The following is a 20,379-nucleotide window of genomic DNA, read 5'->3' as shown; positions in this document are numbered from 1 at the left end:
CTACAAATGTTGAACCCACTGGTTTACATTTGGATAGTGGTTACATTCATAAGACTCCCTTGAAGGCAATTTCTTCAATAGCACCACTGAGGACCACCAGTGAGTTTGTTTTAACCACTGGCAATATCAAAAGGTTATCAAGTGCTGAAGAAAGAAGTCCCCAGTACCAAGAACAAGGGGCATCAATGAATGATTTTTGGGATTCAGTCCCAAAGTCACACATTGGTACAACCACTGCTGGTGGGGATTCAGATGATCCCATGAACTTGGGTGATGATTCAAAATATCAGGAATTGACGGGCAGAGTTGAAAACTTGGAAACCTCAGTTGCTGAAATAAAGGATATGGTGCAGCAGCTGTTAAAAGCTCAGAAAGCCCAATCCACTGCTCCTCCAGCTCAAGCACCTGCTCAACAGGCACCTGCTACAAATGAGTTATGGAACATGTTCCAACCACTGCTGGAAAGACAAAAGCAGATGGCTGATCAGCAACATGCTATGCATGTACAAAAGCTGACAAACATGGTGGAGTCAAGATTTAAAGATACTCAGGCGGATATTAAAGCTATCAAGGCTCATATACAAAGTGCTTCTGGAAAAGTCCCTCCCATTGTCCTCTTCATGAATGAACCCTTCCCAGATAATGCCAAAAAGGGGGAGAAGATCAAGTGGAAAAAGAAAGGAATTAATGATGGCATCTTTATTGAGCCAGAAAATAGCCAAACCAAAGCTACTATATCAACACACACCACATCACCACACACCACCATTACCACTGCTCCACCATCATCTATGATCACATCACCAACAACAACTTCACCATCAAAAACAGCCACCCCATCATCACCTCCTGCCAAAAAGCAGAAGACAGCAGATGTTACAACATCTGCTGCTGTAATGACAACAGTGGTTGAAACACCAGTTGTTCCAACTACTGTTAGTCAGCCACTCATCACCACTCAAACCACTGCCATCACAACCCCTGCTCAAAAGCAGAAGACATCTGCTGACATATCAGTAGTTGTAATGACAACAACGGTTGAAACACCAGTTGTTTCAACCACTGTTAGTCAATCATCCACCACTGCTCCCACCATTCCTATGTCACAAGCAAATTCCGTTTCATCCACAAAGCTTTACAAAAGAAAAAGAGAAACAACTCAAGCCACTGATGAAAAATATGATCCTGTTGCAGCAAAATATCCACTGGAACTAGATGCCGTAAAAATGAGATGAAACAATTTTACACCGAGGATGATCCTTCAAAAAGAAGATTTCCTTCTCTCATAGGCTTCGTAGTTCCAGAAGACATGGATGAATATCTCGAAATGAAAGCAAGGTAAGCAAAGATTCGAGCTAAACTCGAATGCAAAGATCAAGGTGATAAAGCCATTTCTGAAAAATTGGAACTCTTACTTACAAAAGTCAAGCTGATGAAAGATTATGCACAAGTTCTGAGCGAAGAAAAGACAGATCAAAGAAAGGAGATGAGAAAAGAACTTATTGCATATATCATGAAAGAAAAATTTTATCCAGCTGAAGAAACCAATTTGAAGAATGGCCAATAGTTGCTCTGAAGCATGAAGCAAACAGGATTGAAAGGATTAAAGGTGACCCAAGCAAGAAGAAGACAGCTCCAAATTGGAACAAATATAAAAAGCTAATTGCTGATCTTACTTCTGAATATAAAAAGAAGAAACAGGAGTTGGTAGATGCTAAAGTGGACACTGCTGATGCCATAGCAAAATGGTCAAAACAGCATACTGATGAAGCTTATGAAAGGCTGAAGAAAAGAAGGATAACTGTCTCAGACACTTCAAAAAGGTCTGACTACAAAAAGCTTGAACAGCAGATTGAAAACCTCCAAAAACTATTCAAATCAGCAGATAATCCTATTCTTGTGACAAACCAAGAAGAAGGAAAACAACTGTCTGAAGAAGAGGTAAAGAAAAAGGAAGCTGAGTACTTCAAAGAAACCATCATGAAAATGGGTCTAAAAGAAGAGAGCTCAACAAAGCTTCAGAACCTTTTTAAGAAGGTATTAACCAAGCCTGCATCACCAAACACTTCAACAGACATGGCAAACATTGAGAGGCAAGAGCTAATTGAAAAAGAGACTGCAGAAGACATAGCTACAGCAAACAATGTCATTGAATTGGCCTTCAAAAGAATGTCTGAAAGTCTGCAAGTGTTCTCAAGGCCAACATCTCCAAACTCATCAAAGAATAAATCTCTCCCAAGAAACCCATTAGGATTAAAAGTACTAAAGTGGATGTCTGATCAAAAGACCCAAGTATTGACCTTGGTCAGATCCAATGGCGAAATGAAGTATATATATCAAGGAAAGAAGCACTAGGCCTTAGTGTTGAAGATTTGCAGGATCTCCTTGAACTTAAATTGTGTAGGGATGAAGATGACTTGAGTTCCAAGGAATTTGAAGCAGAATTTAAAAAACAAGCTAGGGAACTTCTGATGAGGAATAAAGGTCCAGAATAATGAAGGGTTTTGGCATTATCTGTTCCAGGGGGAGATTGTTGGGATTGAACCCTACCAGAGGAACAGATAATGAAAGCCAAAACCGGATCACAACTGTGGACTCAAAATAAGCAGTTGTTTACACTTGGCTTTTCCCTTGACAGTGGTAATCTAACAGCTGAAAGATCTTAAGTAGTGCTCACTAAAACAACTGGTGAAGACAAACACTGTTGCTCTATCTACTGTTGTTTCCTAAGTACTGCTGAAGACACAAGAACTGCCCATTCAAGGACTGATCACCTTTGAAGAAAGCACTGATGCTCAACATCAGTGCTCAGGCTACAACAGCGGAACGTGAAGCAGTTGTTATCTCTTGTTTTGTATTGTACTTATAATCAGTTGTTACACATTAGTAGTTTGTATAGAACAGTGTTGATAGGTTGTTAGGTTGTTAGATGTCACTATCATGGTGACGTCAGCTGAGATGCTTCAGTGGTTTGGTCTGCCTATAAATGGAACAGTACCTTGTACTGTTACATTTGATTGACTGAGTGGATTCTTCTTCTCCAGTCCAATCCTTTCATCTTGTGCAACCAACCTTGGGGTATGAGGCTGAAGGGGAGCTTAGTATTGTAAGCATGCTTGTAATCATTTGCTTTATAATTCAATCATTCGACTTAATGTGAAGCAATTGTTTATCATACTATTCTCTTCTTCGGATTGTGTTTACAAAGTTTGTTTTCATTTCCGCTGCACTTTTCACTGTTTCATATTCTCTGAATGTTCAATTTATACAAACAAACACAATCATGAGAGCCTCCAATCCTAACAATTACGACGGAAACTCGAACGGACGCAAAAACGATCCAAATTAAGCGACGAACGGTATTTTTGCATTCCAATCATTAAAATAAGATATTCTAATGATTACAAAAATTTTTGGGTGTCCGGATACGTTCGGAATGTAACATATGCGCGAAAATGCAAACTTATGCACTTTTGACGCTTTTAGTCCCTATTGATCAAAAAGTGTATTTTCGCATACCGAACCCCTCAAAGCCTATTTCTATGCTATGTAAAGGATATTTAAGGTATGTTTAACTTATGATCAAGTTCCGGAATGTTCGTTATCGTACAAATCAGCATAGTTTCGCAGTTTGACACAAATAGTCCCTGCGATCGAATAAACTTGTTTTCGACACACCAAACCATCCAAAACTTATTTCTAAGTTATGTAAAGGTTATTTGAGGTATGTTAAGCCTATATCACTATTCCGGAGTGTTTGTCGCGTTAAAATGATTACGTTTACGCACCAGTTTGCGTATAACCTTCCAGAAAGCGATTTAAAGCTTGAAATCGAACTCGAATCAAATCGTAAAATCATCAAACACAAATACACACATAATAACACCGAAACACATCGTCTTATTGATAATTGATATTGTTCTACATTGTACATCGTTTACAGGACACAGTTGTTACATAATAGGCCTTTAAAGGGTTACATCTTCCCATTCTTTAGCATGTTCGTCAAAGAATTCCTCCATATAGTTCCAACAATAGCCCATGAGTTTCCTTTTTTATGTCACTTTTCATTTCCCAACTTGTGTTTTAGTAACGCTTTTATCATTCTCGTCACTCGAAACATTATGCGAATTCATTATGTGTACATGTTGGGATTGAACCCTGCCAAAGGAACAGATAATAAAAGCCAAAACTGGATCAGAGCAGTGGATCCAGAATAAGCAGATGTTATGCATGCAAGTCTCTCCCCTTGAAAGTGGTTTCAACATCTGCTGACCTCCTATCTACTGATCATACAAACTGCTGACCTACAACTGCTGAGCAAAGTCAAAGACTGATGAAGAACTAAAGCTCTGCAGCTCAGTCTACTGCCTTATTTCAAGCATTGCTGATCATGACAAGTACTGTTGGGTTCACAGCAGTGGAAGGATGCAGCAGTTGTTTATTTACTTTATGTAATGTATTGTAACATCAGTAGTTAGCATAGCAGTGTTTGTATAGGTCAGATGTTAAGAGTTTGTTACGAGGTTAGATGTCACTTTCATGGTGACGTCAGCTTAGATGCTCAGTGGTTTGTTGCGTGCCTATAAATAGAACAGTGCTCTGTACTGTTCTATTAGCTCTTCACCATCTTCTTCCTGCACGAACAAATTACTGAGCTCGGGCTGAGGGGGAGTTTGCAAAGCATACATGCAATTGTAATCAAAGTTTGAAATAAATTTAAACATTTGGTTCTTTGTTGAAAATGTATGGTTGAAAGCATTTCTTCTGTTTGATTGTGAAAAGTTTGCTTCCATTTAATTTCTGTTGCACTACTCTTTCATTGTTCATCTTAAATTCAAACACAAATCACAATCAATCCAAACTCAGTTCCTAACAATTGGTATCAGAGCCTGGACAGTCAAATTTGATTTAACAATCATTTTGACATAGGTTCAGCTCACAATCGTTGATACTGATAGTTTGTTCATTTCGTTGAAAAACAGAGCAAGGTTTAATCACCATTAAAGTTGATTAATCAGTTCCTGTAAAACAACCAGGATGACGTCACAATCACAAGATGATAAAAATAACATTGGCTCTCTTTTCAAACCACCCATGCTTAAACGTAATGAATACAACATCTGGGAGAGAAGGATGGGTCACATCCTTGCTCAACAGAACACTGGATGTTGGAGGTCTGTTGTTTTTGGTCCTCATGTTCCTATGGTGCCAAGTGCTGAGGATTCAAAGAAGTTCGTTCCTAAACCAACTGAAAACTATACTGAAACTGATTTTCAAAAGTTCGAACACGATGCCAAAGCATTTAGCATCATAGCCTCTGCATTACCCAATGAAATCTATGTTGGGTTGTTACACTGTAACAGTGCCAAAGAATTATGGGATGCATTGAAGGAACAATTTGGGGGAACGGAAGAGGTTATTGAAAACAACATGGAAATTCTGAATCAGCAGTATGAAACATTTTGTCATATCAAAGGGGAATCACTAACCCAACAATTTGAACGTTTCAGCTGTCTCATCAGTGAACTAAGGCTTGTTAAAGTTACATTTCCAAATGCAACTCAAAATAGCAGGTTCCATAGATCATTGCCCCAAAAATGGGACACAATTGCTTTTGTCACCAGGAATTCAGCTGAGTTCAAAGATCTGACCCTGACACAACTCCATGGTAGACTCCTGACCTATGAAAGGGAGTTAAACCAGAAAAGGAAGTTGCAAGAGTCTGGTAAAGTTGCTGATGACTATTCATTTGGCAGCACAGCTCTGTTTGGTCAGGAAGAATCTGGTAGCAGCAGTAAGGATCAGAGTTATGATCATTTTATTGACATAACTGCTGGTGGTAATTTTAACAACTCTGATTCTCACTCTACAAATTATGCCTTCACTGCAAATAATGAAAACCAGATGTTAGATAACTTGTGCTTTGAACTCAATGATTTGCAACATTTTGATCCCACTGAATTAGAAGAGATGGACATTTTGCATCAATTGGCTTTTCTTAGTGTTAGAACAAGCAAATTCTACAAAAGAACAGGGAGAAAATTCCCAGGGCTTCATGGGAATTTAAGGGTGGGGTTGGATAAGTCAAAAATCAAGTGTTACAAGTGTAATAGGCTAGGTCATTTTGCTAGGGAATGTAGGAGTCAAACCACTGGTCCAATAATTACTCATCCTAGCTCAAACCCTAGACCACAACAACAAAATACTGTGCACTATACCCAATATGCCCCTGCAGCACATGTTAACACTGCTCATTATGCCACAACCCCTGTGCCTGTGCATTATGTTCAAACCACTGTTCCACAAATTCAGTATGTTCAAGCCCATATTCCTCAGGCATAAGTGCAACCTGTTGCACCTCAACAAGCTGCTCCAACAGTGGCTCAACCACATCAGCAAAGCTTCTTCACACAAGGCTTTGTTGATTGGAGCAGCATGCCTGATGAACTTGGTGATGAAAATTTTGCTCTCTATGCTTCTAATGATACTTTTGATGATGAATTTTGTTTGATGGCATTAGAGTCAATACCAGAAGGGGTAGAAACTGAAGGTGAACAGCTAAGTGCTGAAACAGTGGATGAAGTTGCTGAAGTAGTGGTTACTACAGCTGCTGGTGAACTACTGCTGGGAGAAAATTCAGAAACCCTGATTGAACCACTGTCTGACCCTTGGTCCAAAGAAGACAAAGAGAAAGAAGAGTTGAAGAAAGCTGGTGAGATAGAAGGCAGAGCTGATGAAGAAGGTGATCATCAGTGTAATTGTGCCATGATGGCTGCTGCCAAGGTAACTCCTCAAGTTCTTGAAAAACTGTGTTCAGACAAATGTATTATTGCATTTGCTAGCATCAAAGAGGTAAATGAAAACCTTAGGGATAAAGTCTTGTCTGATGAAGTCAAATTTGAAAAGTCATTAAAAGAACTTAGAAACAAATTGGCTGAAAAAGATAAAGAGATCAGCAGTCTAAAAGAAGAGCAGAGCATAACCAAAACTCAACTCCAAACTATGGTAGAAAAATACCAAGTTTGCAAAAAGGAGTTGGAGTCCACCCAGATCACCTGTGAAAAATGGGTGGAATCTTGTAAAGGTTATGAGGTCATGCTTGAAAAACAGATTAAGAGCAATGTAAAATTTGGTGTTGGTTTTAGAAAACATGATGAAATTGAAAACAATGCTTCCAAAGAATCTGTTCAAACCATTGTTGAAGTTATTCCTACAAACAAGGATGGCCAAGAGGTTAAGATAACTGACAAACTTGGTAACAAAATCACTTTGGAAAAATCTGTGGGATCCTCAACTTTTGAGGAGATTGAGAAATATCAATTTAAACCCACATGGTCTGATGAGTGTGACATCCTGGAAAACTTCAAGCTAATGGACTTCACAACCACTGATGGTGTAAAAGCTCCAAAAGCAAAGGTCATTCCTATCAAAAATATCCCAACAGTGGTTCAAAACTCTGTTGCTAAGGAATCTGAGAAAAGGAAGAAAAGAGAAAAGATCAAAAACCTGTTTTGTGATTTTTGGGAAAAGAGAAACCATCTAACAAAAGACTGTTTTCATATAAAAGCACATGATCTAAACAAAACAAGTGTCATTATACCTGCTGAGAGCTGCACCATCTGTGGTAAAAATAACCACAAAACTAAGGAATGTGTGTATCCCAAAAACTTTGATGAGAAAAAGAAGGAGTACACTGCAAAAACATCCTTAAGTTCACCAACATCATCTGTCAAATTTATAAAGAAGCAACCACTGTTTGTGCCAGTCTAAACAGCTGTCACAAAACAGCTGAACTAAACATCTGTTCAAAGAGATGTTCAGGTGACTGATGCACCTCCTACCAATCAATTCAGGAGAGGCAAAGGACAACCATCATACCAAAGGATCCCACATGTTTATGAGGCTTACAAAAAGCCCTCTAAACCAAGAGTGAACAGGCATCCTTTTGGTTATCAACAGGTGATTGGCCAAGACCCCCAGAAGTGGTTAGAGAAAAACATTCCCAAAAATGTTCAAACCCCTGAGCTAACCATTGTCCATGCATCTGCCACCATCCCAGACACTGTTGAGACCCCATCCAAAGCCTTATTGGCTTTGGAGACCTTAATGAACTAATCCTTTTACTTCATGTTCAGGGAGCTTCTGCATGCTTAGACAGTCTTTGGTATGTAGACAGTGGAGGCTCCAGGCACATGACAGGATGTAAAGCCCTACTCAAAGATTTCAAAATCCATGGAGGGGTGATATATCCTTTGGGAATAATAGTAAAGGGAAAGTTCTGGGGTCTGGTACAGTTCAATCTGGAAATCTAAAATTTGAAAATGTCAATCTGATAGACAATCTAAAATTCAACCTCTTGAGTGTCTCACAAATGAGTGATAAGGGGTATGGGTCATTCTTCACAAAGGAGTGTTGTAGGATTGTTGGACCAGAAATGGTTGAAAAGATTGAAGCAATAATCAAAAATGGCAAAACTAAACTTGTCGCTCAAAGAAGTGGCAATGTTTATGTTGTTGATATGTCAAAAGAGTGTCCCAGAACTGATGCCTGCCTGTTCTCAGCTGCATCAAACAAAGAGACAAAACTGTGGCATAGAATATTGGGGCACACAAATCTTAAGACAATCACTGCCATTTCAAAACAGGGTCTGGTAAGGGGTTTACCTCAAAAACTGTTCACCTGTCCTGAGCATTGTGTTTCCTGTTTAAAAGGAAAACAACATAAAAGCTCCTACAAATCCATTGATGAGTCCAAAATAACCAAATGTTTGCAAATGCTTCATATGGATTTGTTTGGCCCAGTGCAAGTCATGAGTCTCAGAAAGCAGATATATTGTTTGGTTATTGTTGATGACTTCTCTAGGTTTACATGGACTTTCTTTTTACACTCAAAAGATGAGACTGCAGGCATTTTGCAAGACTTTGTGACATAGGTTGAAAAGCAATTTGACCTTCCAGTGAAAGTCTTCAGGAGTAACAATGGCACAGAATTCAAAAATAAGAAGTTGGATGCCTTCTGTGTGAAGAAAGGGATTGTAAGGCAGTACAGCATCCCTAGAACACCAGAGCAAAATGGGGTTGTTGAAAGGAAGAACAGAACATTGATTGAGGCTGCCAGAACCATGCTTACAGATTCAGGTTTGCCATTAACTTTTTGGGCAGAGGCAGTAAACACTGCTTGCTATGTTCAAAACAGAGTTTTAATCAACCCCAGGCACAAAAAGACTGCTTATGAAATTCTGTATAAAATAAAGCCATTAATCTCATATTTCAAAGTTTTTGGTTGCCCATGTTTCATTTTGAACTTAAAAGATTCTATCTCAAAGTTTGCAGCCAAAATTGATATGGGATACCACCTGGGATACTCAACCACTGCTAAGGCCTACAAAGTGTTTAACACACGGACCAAAGCAGTGGAGGAGACCTTGAATGTAAAGTTCAATGAACTTTCATCAATGAAAATCCCAGCAAATCCTGCTGATTTGTTTGATCTTGATAAATTCACTTTTGAAAACACTGCTGTCAAGACTAACAGTGCAGGTCCATCTGAGAATTCATCACCAGACTATGGGTATGAGATCATCATTCCTCAACAAAAGTCTGCCACAATGGGAAGAGCAACAGATGTCCAAAACAGCTGTCAAAGCTCAACCACTACTACCTCAACAGTTGTTGACCAAAGTAGCCCATTAACCACTGCTTCCACATCATCAAGCACTGTTGATAAAAGTCCTCAAACAGTGGATCAAAGTCAGCATGTGACCACACCTTTACCCCCTATGCCACCACCTTTTGAAGCCACTACTGGGTCATCAAAGTCACCAGCAGTGGTTAGCTCAGATGATACACATCTGCAGCCCTCACCACTCAATGCCATTGTTCCATACCAAGGAGAGCTCATCTTCTTGAAATCTCATCCACCAGATCAAATTATTGGCAACATCAATGAAGGGTTGCTCACAAGAAGTCAATCCCAAAACATTTGTCTTTTTGCTGGTTTTCTATCACTCCATCAGCTAGTCAAGTACCAAGAGGCGCTGAAAGACAACAGCTGGGTAGAAGCCATGCAAGAGGAGCTCCAACAGTTTAGAAGACAACAAGTATGGGAGCTTGTTCCATTGCCGGAGGGTGTGAGTCCTATTGGCACAAAATGGGTCTTCAAAAATAAAACTGATGAAAGGGGTATTGTTGTCAAGAATAAAGCCAGGCTTGTGGTTCAAGGCTTCAGACAAGAAGAGGGCATTGACTATGATGAAACTTTTGCCCCTGTTGCAAGAATTGAAGCAATCAGATTATTTCTGGCCTTTGTTGTCAACCACAACATCAAGGTGTATTAAATGGATATCAAATGTGCATTCCTCTATGGTAAGATTCAAGAGAAGGTTTATGTTTGTCAACCTCCAGGTTTTGAGGATCCATTTAATCCAGATCATGTCTACAAGCTGAATAAAGCTTTGTATGGCCTGAAACAAGCACCAAGGGCCTGGTATGAAAATCTTTCCACCTTTCTACTTTCCATTGGTTTCACCAGAGGCAGAATTAACAAAACACTGTTTTTAAAATGGAGAGGGAAGGATTTGATGATTGTCCAAATTTATGTGGATGACATCATATTTGGAAGCACATGTAATAAAATGTGTGAAGAGTTCAGACAACTCATGATAGCTGAGTTTGAAATGAGTGCAATGGGTGAACTCCAGTGCTTTCTTGGTTTCCAAGTAAGGCAACTGCAAAATGGCACTTTCATCCATCAAGGCAAATATGCCAAAGAACTTTTAAAGAAATTTGATATGGACGATTGCAAGCCATGTAGTACACCTATTGCAACCAATAAATTGGTCATGTCTAATGAAAAGGATGATTTGGTTGATCAGACCTTATATAGAAGCATGATTGGGTCTTTATTGTACCTAACTGCATCTAGACCAGATATCATGTTTGCAACATGTGTCTGTGCAACATCCCAGTCAGCACCTAGAAAGTCAAACCTTATTGCTGTAAAAAGGATATTCAGATACCTAAAAGGTGCTCCCACACTTGGTATCTGGTATCCAGCTGATGGTAAAATTGAGCTTTTTCAGGTTTCTCAGATAGTGACTTTGTTGGATGTGACAAGACAAGGAAGTCCACTTCAGGAGGGTGCCAATTCCTAGGCAATTGCTTAGTGTCTTGGCAAAGCAAAAAGCAAAAAGCAAGCAGCTGTTTCCACATCCACTGCTGAGGCAGAATATATAGCTGCTGCAAGCTGTACAGCCCAACTGCTTTGGCTTCAAAATCAATTGCTGGATTTTGGTATCACTGCCTTGAAGACACCACTCATGTTGGATAGCCAGGCAGCTGAAAATATCATCAAAAATCCAGTTTCTCATTCAACCACCAAACACATTGATATCATACATCACTTTGTGAGGGATTGCTATGAAAAAGGTTTGATTTCTCTGCATCATGTTCCAACTAAGGATCAGCTGGCAGATGTGCTAACCAAAGCATTAGACACATCCACCTTTGAAAGCTTGATCTCTAGGATTGGCATGCTAAACATGGAATAATAGGCAAAATCTTGTTTTTCTATGAATAAAAGCATTAAAATGTTTTCAGAAAATCAAAAATCCATCCTTAAAAATAGCTAAAAATGAATTTTTCATTAAATCCTAAAAGTCTGCCATAACCACTGATGGGTTCAAAAGTCTGTTCTACTTTAAAAGTCTGTCCACTACTGAAAATCATCCCCTGTTCTCATATTCCTCTGATAAGCACTGATGTTCAAAATCAGTGTTATATCCACTAATATGCTATCCACTAATAGTGAAAATCATCCACTGCCTCCATTACCGTTGCAACCACTGCCTTCACCAGTAGTTTTCACAAAAGTACTGTGCTTCACTTCATCAGGGGATGGTACGTGGATAGTACATAGTGGTCGGATCTTTTGTAACCACTGCCACGTCAGCACTCACTTTTTCTCCATAAAACCCCCATTCTAAACCCAAACAGGGTTTACTGTTGAATTAAATTCTCAAAAATTCTCTTCTCAAAGTAGTTTTCTTCACATTTCATCAAATTCCTTCACAACTTTCTTTGATCGTCTTCTTCAAAATGACTACATCGAAGTCTTCTGCAAAATCATCTTCAAAAGGGGCCTCTAAAAAGGCAAAACAACTGTTTTTAAAATGTTGAAACAAAATCATTCTTACAGTTTCCAAGATTTCTAAGCTATTATTTTGAGAAGAAATTCATTAAGGATGATATTGCTGTAATAAACCAAGGTGAATCTTTACAAATGCACAGCTTAACTGCTGAAACTTTTACAAGAATGTCAACACCTTGCGAAACACAAGCAGAGGTGCCTGAGCAGAATTTAGCAGCAAACACTGCTCCTCAGGTATCTGATGCTGAGCCCACTGCTCAAGGTGATCAAGGTAGCACAACAACTGCCTTGAAACCCACACCTAAAATCACCAAAAAGCCACAGAAAAATAAAACTCAAAAACCCCCCAAACCTACCAAAAAGGCAACTCTGGAGGATGAGATACCAGAGCAACTGCCCGTGACAAAACAAAAGTCACAAGAAACCACTGCTGCTACTTCCTCACAGCAGTTGGTAAAAATATCTCAAACCATACCTGAAACTCCTCCTGCTTCTTCACAAAGAGAACAGGTTGTACAAATAGGGTCACCACATAATGATGCTCTGGAGGCACTCGTTTCCATCATCCACGGCCCCCTGCCCGGGGCACATTCTCTTTCTACACCTACCCTCACATCCAAAATTCCACCACACACAAAAATTTTGTTAGATGCAATTGATTTGAACCAGGCACAAACCAGTCCTTCTCAATCACCTGTTCATGAGAATATGCCTCAACAAAAGACTGGGCCTGATGTATCAATCTTTGCTAACCCACCAACACAACCTGAGGAGGTTAAACCCCTTGAGTTACAAGTAACTCTTGGTGGTAATCCAAGTGAAGCAGCCACTACAAGTGTTGAACCCACTGGTTTGCACTTGGACAGTGGTTACATCAATAAGACTTCCTTGGAGGGAATTCCTTCTATAACACCTCTGTTATTTGCTTGTGAGTTTGTTTTGACCACTAGTTACATCAAAAGATTATCAAGTGTTGAAGGAAGAAGACCCCAGTACCAAGAAAAAGGGGCATCAGTTGTTGATGTTTGGAGTACACTCCCTACTTCAACCTCTGATAAAACCACTGCTAGTGGGAAATCAGATGATCCCATTAAATTGGGTGACGGTTTAAAGTACCAGGAATTGACGAATCGTGTTGAAAAACTTGATACTTCTGTTGCAGAAATCAAAGAAATGTTGCATCAGTTATTGACAGTACAACAGGTACAATCCACTCTTGTTCCACCTCAAGCACCTGTTTCACCACCAGCAGATGCTACAAATGAGCTATGGAACCTTTTTCAACCATTTCTCCAACAACAACAACAGATGGCTGAGCAGCAACATGAAAAACATATTCAAGAGCTTAGAAAGGCAATGGAGTCTAGCTTCAAGAAAACACAAGCAAACATCAAGGCCCTAAAGGCCTATCTCTTGACAACCACTGACACTCCTTCTCCAACAGTTCTTTTTATTGATGAACTTCCCCCAGATAATGCCAAAAAGGGGGAGAAAATTCAGGAGTGGAGAAAGAAAGGGATTGATAATGGTCTGTATATTGAGCCAGAAAAAGATGCTATGCTCAGAAAAATTCCCTTGCCAGATGGAAGCAAGAAGGTTGATGTTACCCAGAATGCACTTGATGAAGGTGTAATAAGTGTAAAAAGGGATAGAGCAGCAAAGGATATATCAAGGTGGAATGAGGAGAAAAGAGCTTACATGGAGCTGAATGCGCAGGGTTGTTCTGGGTTAAAGGATGTTCAAAATCCTGAGCCGAAAAGAAATCTTACTAGAAAAGTAAGGAAACCCAAGTCTACACCATCCAGACTCACTAACCATACTTCAAAACCACCATCTAAAAGCCACCAACATCAAACCTCCACCCAAACAGCTGCTGAAACTCCTGTTGTATCAACATCTGATGGTACATCAGTTGTTTTAACAACTGCTCTCACTTCAACACACACCACTTCAACACACACCACTACCACTACTTTATCATCACCAAAAACAACATCTCCACCATCACCTCCTGCCAAAAAGCAGAAGACAACAGATGTTACAACATTTGTTGTAATGACAACAGTGGTTGAAACACCAGTTGTTTCAACAACTGTTAGTCAGTCACAAACCACTGCCACTCAAACCACCTCCACTGTTCCACCTAAAACATCATTTGCCTCTCCTAAAATAAAAAAGGAGAAGGATTATCATACCAGATGATGATTCTCCATCACCACCACCATCAGCTTCAAAATCTCAAGCACTTGTCACAATTCCAAAACCCATTCCTCTCTCTTCAACTCAAATCCAAAAGCCATTACATCCTGCAGGTGTTTTGTTTCCTTTGGAACTCATAGCAGTTAGAGAAGAAATCAAATCTTTTTACTATGAGGATGACCCTGCTAAAAGGAGTTTGCCATCAGTTGAAGGATATCCCAGGCCAAACAATATTGAAGAATATTTAAAAATCAAGGCCAAGCAAGCAGAGGATATCTCAAACAAAAATAAACAAGGGAAATCTGATAGAGAATTTCAGCAAAACTATCAGTTTCTACTCACACAGGTCAGATCTATGGAGCAATTTGCCAAAAATGTATGTCAGCAAATCTCAGAAAGGGCAGATGAGTCCTTGAGAAAAGACTACATTGATAACATCATGACCTACAAGAAATACAAGGGGGAGAAACACATGTACAAAAACTGGACCATTCCTGAGCTTGAAAAAGAGGCAGCCAGGATTCAAGAAATGATCAAAAATAAGGTCCAACAAACTCCTCCTGAAAAATTCAAACAGTTTGAAGCTGACAAGGCCTTAGAGTTGAAGAGAATGAAAGAGGAGCTGGTAACAGCTGATTATGGGTCAAAGAATTCTGTGTCAAAGTGGGGAGAAGCTAGGGTCAGGGCCACCTACAAAAGGTTGGAGGAACTTAAGAAGAAAGATCCAACAGCTCCACAAAAGCCTGACTACTCCAAAGCAGAGGTCTCAAAAAGACCACCAAAGCTGCAAGCCAAAAGAACCACTGCTCCTGCTGGTGCTGCCATCTACAAAAGAAGGAGTCAAAACCAGTTAGGTGCTGAAACAATTCAAGATCTTATTGCTGGTAATGACCTTGTAAAAGAGGGCATTAGGTTAATGATGAAAGAAGAATCTGAATTGGAACAGTCTGCAAGTACTGCTCAGCCAGTCATGAATAGGCCTGCATCACGAAATACCTCTTCCAATAAAAATCTCCCAAGAAACCCACCAGGCTCAAAAGTACTAAAGTGGAAAACTGATAAACAGACCCACGTACTGACAGTGTTCTAGTCTAGTGGAGAAGTGAAGAAATTAACAAGGGAACCAGCTCTTGGCCAGAGTCTTGAAGATTTGCAGGATCTCATTGATCTTCCACTTAGTAGGGATGATGATGACACAGATGCCTTAACTTTTGAATTACAACTCAAAGGGCAAATAAGGGAACTACTGATGAGGCAATAAAGATCTACAATAATGGAGAGTTTTGGCATTATCTGTTCTAGGGGGAGATTGTTGGGATTGGACCCTGCCAAAGGAACAGATAATAAAAGCCATAATAAAAGCCAAAACTGGATCAGAGCAGTGGATCCAGAATAAGCAGATGTTATGCATGCAAGTCTCTCCCCTTGAAAGTGGTTTCAACATCTGTTGACCTCCTATCTACTGATCATACAAACTGCTGACCTACAACTGCTGAGCAAAGTCAAAGACTGATGAAGAACTAAAGCTCTGCTGCTCAATCTACTGCCTTGTTTCAAGCATTGCTGATCATGACAAGTACTGTTGGGTTCACAGCAGTGGAAGGATGCAGCAGTTGTTTATTTACTTTATGTAATGTATTGTAACATCAGTAGTTAGCATAGCAGTGTTTGTATAGGTCAGATGTTAAGAGTTTGTTAGGAGGTTAGATGTCACTTTCATGGTGACTTCAGCTTAGATGCTCAGTGGTTTGTTGCGTGCCTATAAATAGAACAATGCTCTGTACTGTTCTATTAGCTCTTCACCATCTTCTTCTTGCACGAACAAATTACTGAGCTCGGGCTGAGGGAGAGTTTGCAAAGCATACATGCAATTGTAATCAAAGTTTGAAATAAATTTAAACACTTGGTTCTTTGTTGAAAATGTATGGTTGAAAGCATTTCTTCTGTTTGATTGTGAAAAGTTTGCTTCCATTTAATTTCCGCTGCACTACTCTTTCATTATTCATCTTAAATTCAAACACAAATCATAATCAATCCAAACTCAGTTCCTAACAGTACATCACAAAACAAAGATACATGTATATATACATCAGAACATACCCAATTAAACATAATCCAGTAATCTAAAGCTATGTAATAAGACTATACCATAATCTGTGGTGTGTTTGCTTTTATTTTTGTTACAAATACATACATACATACATATAAATACATTAGAGCAACATACATACATATATAGTTCAAATTTGGATATAATAAACATATTATGTAATATCTCGCATCCATATATCTAAACATCTAGCTGGAAAATATATAACGGAAATCATTGTTATTCTTTAAAATAATATTTTTTAATTTTGTATTCATGTATATATATTTTTTACTTTCCTTTATAATTGATTTTTTTTAAAATCAAATTAATGTATTAAACTACGATAAAAAATTATCACCATAATAATATTTGATATATTTAAAAATGTGAACATACTATAATATTAATCTTAAGAAATAATTTTGTATCTGATAGCAAATAAATTTGAATATTGTCATCAAAATATATATTTTAATTGAAAAGTTTATTTTTCAGATAATAAAGCTGCAAGAATGAAAGATTACTAAACATAGTTAAAGGAAAATAAATATAAAACTTAAAAGTTTTCGGGTAAACGGGTATATAGTTTCGGGAAATCAGGTCGGGTATCATCTAATCCCATATCCGTCCCGTTAGATATCAGGTATACTTGTCCCAAATGATTCGGGTTTTGGGTATACCTGTAGGGATCAAGTACTTTTACCATTCCTACCCATTACACCACTTGGGTAGAACTCTTACAGGACGCTTACAAAGCCTACCAGGTCTATAGCCATCTGGAACCCAAACAAAAAGCATTAGCCTCTGCCTCATCCTTTGATGCTGAATCGGCTAAGGCCGTTGGTACTTCTTCCAAAGCTGAAGCTTTATGGTCTCATCTGGATGCCATTGTCAAGCAATGGATATATGGCACCATATCGACCGACCTTCTACACACCATTCTCACTCTGGGTCCGACCGCCTACGATGCCTAGACCACCCTGGCTAACCTATTCCGTGACAAGAAAAACGCAAGGGTCGTTTAACCCCAGCAGGAATTCTCCAACCTTCATCTCGACTCCTATTCTTCCATGGTTGCAAATTGTCAACAACTCAAGCCGACCACCTCAGCAGCGTTGGAGCACCGGTTGATAACCAACGCCTCATGCTTTAACTATTGTCTGGTCTCTCTGACCCATATGAGAGAATCTCTACCATCCTTCAACACCGTGAGCCTCTACCCGAACTTTCTAAATGTAGCTTCCGCCCTCATCATGGAGGAAAGCAAGAAAAAGAATCAATCAACTAATGCAGCCCAGAACTCGGCCACGACCCCAGTCGCATCTTCGGGTGCCTAAGTAACACAACCCATGGGAGACGCGGATATGGACCATCACCTCAACACCCATATATTATTTTCCCTCCTTTCTAGGCTGCAAACCAATGGGATACCCTTATCAACAATAATTCTCAACCATGGCAGCAATATTCAGGTACTCTTCCTGGCGCAACTGGTCACATGGCAAATCAACAAGGTACTATTTTTTTGTCTCCTTTTAATATTTGCACTTCTAAAAACATACTAGTTGGTAATGGCATGACCATTCCTATGATCGGATAAGATAACCACACCCTCCCATCACCTTACCCACCACTAAAGCTAAATAGTGTCCTTTATGCCCCTAATCTCATTAAAAATCTCATCTATGTTCCTAAACATGCCATGGATAATTTTATTTCTACTGAATTTGACCCTTTCGGTTTTACTTTACTGTGAAGGATCTCAAGACCAAGGCCCATATCCTACGATGCAATAGCTCGGGCGACCTCTACCCTCTGAGTCCTCAGCTTGCTTCCTCAAGCTCTACTATTTCTCAAGACCGTTGGCATCAACGACTTGGGCACCCGAGAAAAACACTATTACATTCGTTGAAATTCTCTTCTAGTATTCACTATAATAAACCTACTACCACACTTTGTCAGTCGTATATTATTGGCAAAAGTGTAAAAGTGCCTTTTTATGATTCTTGTTATAAAACTTCTTTCCGATTTGATATTATTCACAGCGATTTGTGGACGTCTCTGGTTCTTAGCACCGGGGACACCATTATTATATTTTGTTCCTTGATGACCTCGTTATTTTTTTGTGGACCTTTCCCATTGGCAATGAGTCATAGGTTATCTCAACCTTTACATTTTTTATAATTATATTAAAACACAATTCAAAAGAAATATCAAACAATTCCAATGTGACAACGGTTAGGAATATGCGAATAATTCCTTCCAAAACCTTTTGCCACAAAAATGGTATGCATTTTCGTTTCTCGTGCCCTTACACATCGTCCCAAAATGGTAAGGCAGAACAGAAAATCCGAACAATAAACAATATGATCAGAACGCTCCTTGCTCAATCTTCACTCCCCCAACATCCTGGCACCGTGCATTAGAAACCGCTACCTACTTGCTCAACATCATACATAACAAGAACCACATCTTCCACCACTCTTCTCTATAACTGTGACCCAACCTACGACCAAATTCATGTCTTCGGTTGCCTATGTTATCCTCTTCTCGCTTCCACCACAATCCATAAACTATCCAACCGATCAAAACCTTGTGTCTTCCTCGGCAACCCCCCAAATCATCACGGCTACAAATGCATCGACTTACACTCCAAAAATATCTTTATTTCTCGTTACATTAATTTCGAAGAAACCATCTTCCCATTCGCCTCATCTGTCACTGACACATCTCACTCCTATAATTTCTTAACTTCCTTCAACCCCCTTATATGGAAATAAGTTTTACCACCAAGTCCTCAACATCCATCAAACTCTTCCACCCAATCGGGCCAATATCATAATCAACCTACCATAAACTTTACAAGGCTGGCCTAAACCCACCAGCTCAATCCGACACATCACATCAACTCGGCCCATCCCAAACAACCCCCTCACCAACCACGTCCACTCCAGACAGCCCAACCCACCTCTCATCATCCTTACATACAACCATCGACAGCCTGGTACCACCCAACCTAGGCCTAATTTTCTTCCCGGATCACGCTACAACAACCCTGCCTACCCCACCCGTCCAACATCCTTCATCTCAACCACCCGTTCCACCCCAACTGCCTACCCACACCATGCGCACACGTGCTATAGATGGCATACCCAAACTAAAACAGCATCTTAAACTTCATACCTCTACAATTGTCCCAATCCCAAAGACTCCAAACGAATCTAATGCACTTGTTAAAAATGAGACCTGGGAATTAGTTCCCCGTGAACCAAACATTAACGTCATTCGTTGTACGTGGCTATTCAAACACAAGTTCAAATCTGATGGAGTCTCGGGCTGTAACGCTTCGCATTTCTGGATTTTCCATATTTAGCAAGTTGTAGTCGCATTCCTATTTTTGAAAAAGTTTGTATTCGTATTCTGTTTTCAATCCTTGTATTCTCGAGACTTTGATCATTATGAAATACATTCTTATACATACGCATGTTATACATATACTTTTTATGAACACAATACATCACCAATTACATGCTTATGTGAGAAACCAATACACATAATACTCAAACACTATCATACATGCATAAAATATACTCATACTATGTTTACATACATGCCAAACACTTAGAATACACTAAAACGAAATCCCATGAGCCAAAATCCATCCCAAGGGCCGAAGGTCCACTCTCTGGACGAAGGTGCACGAAGGTGACCTTGGTGGCCACCTTCGTCCCTCATACTCACGAAGGAGCACGAAGGAATGACCTTCGTGGCCACCTTCGTCCTCCAAGCACACGAAGGAGTGACCTTCGCGATCACTTTCGTCCTTCAAGCATACGAAGGTGCACGAAAGTGCCACCTTCGCAGGTTAGAGCAGGTGACGGGATTCATCATGAATTTTGAGAAGAATGTGTTTAATTTACTCCTTTTTCACATGTTCT

Source organism: Helianthus annuus, chromosome 17, assembly GCF_002127325.2.
Source record: "Helianthus annuus cultivar XRQ/B chromosome 17, HanXRQr2.0-SUNRISE, whole genome shotgun sequence".
Classification (NCBI taxonomy): domain Eukaryota; kingdom Viridiplantae; phylum Streptophyta; class Magnoliopsida; order Asterales; family Asteraceae; genus Helianthus; species Helianthus annuus.
The sequence above is the reverse complement of the archived record's forward strand: the minus strand, read 5'-3'. Positions refer to the sequence as shown.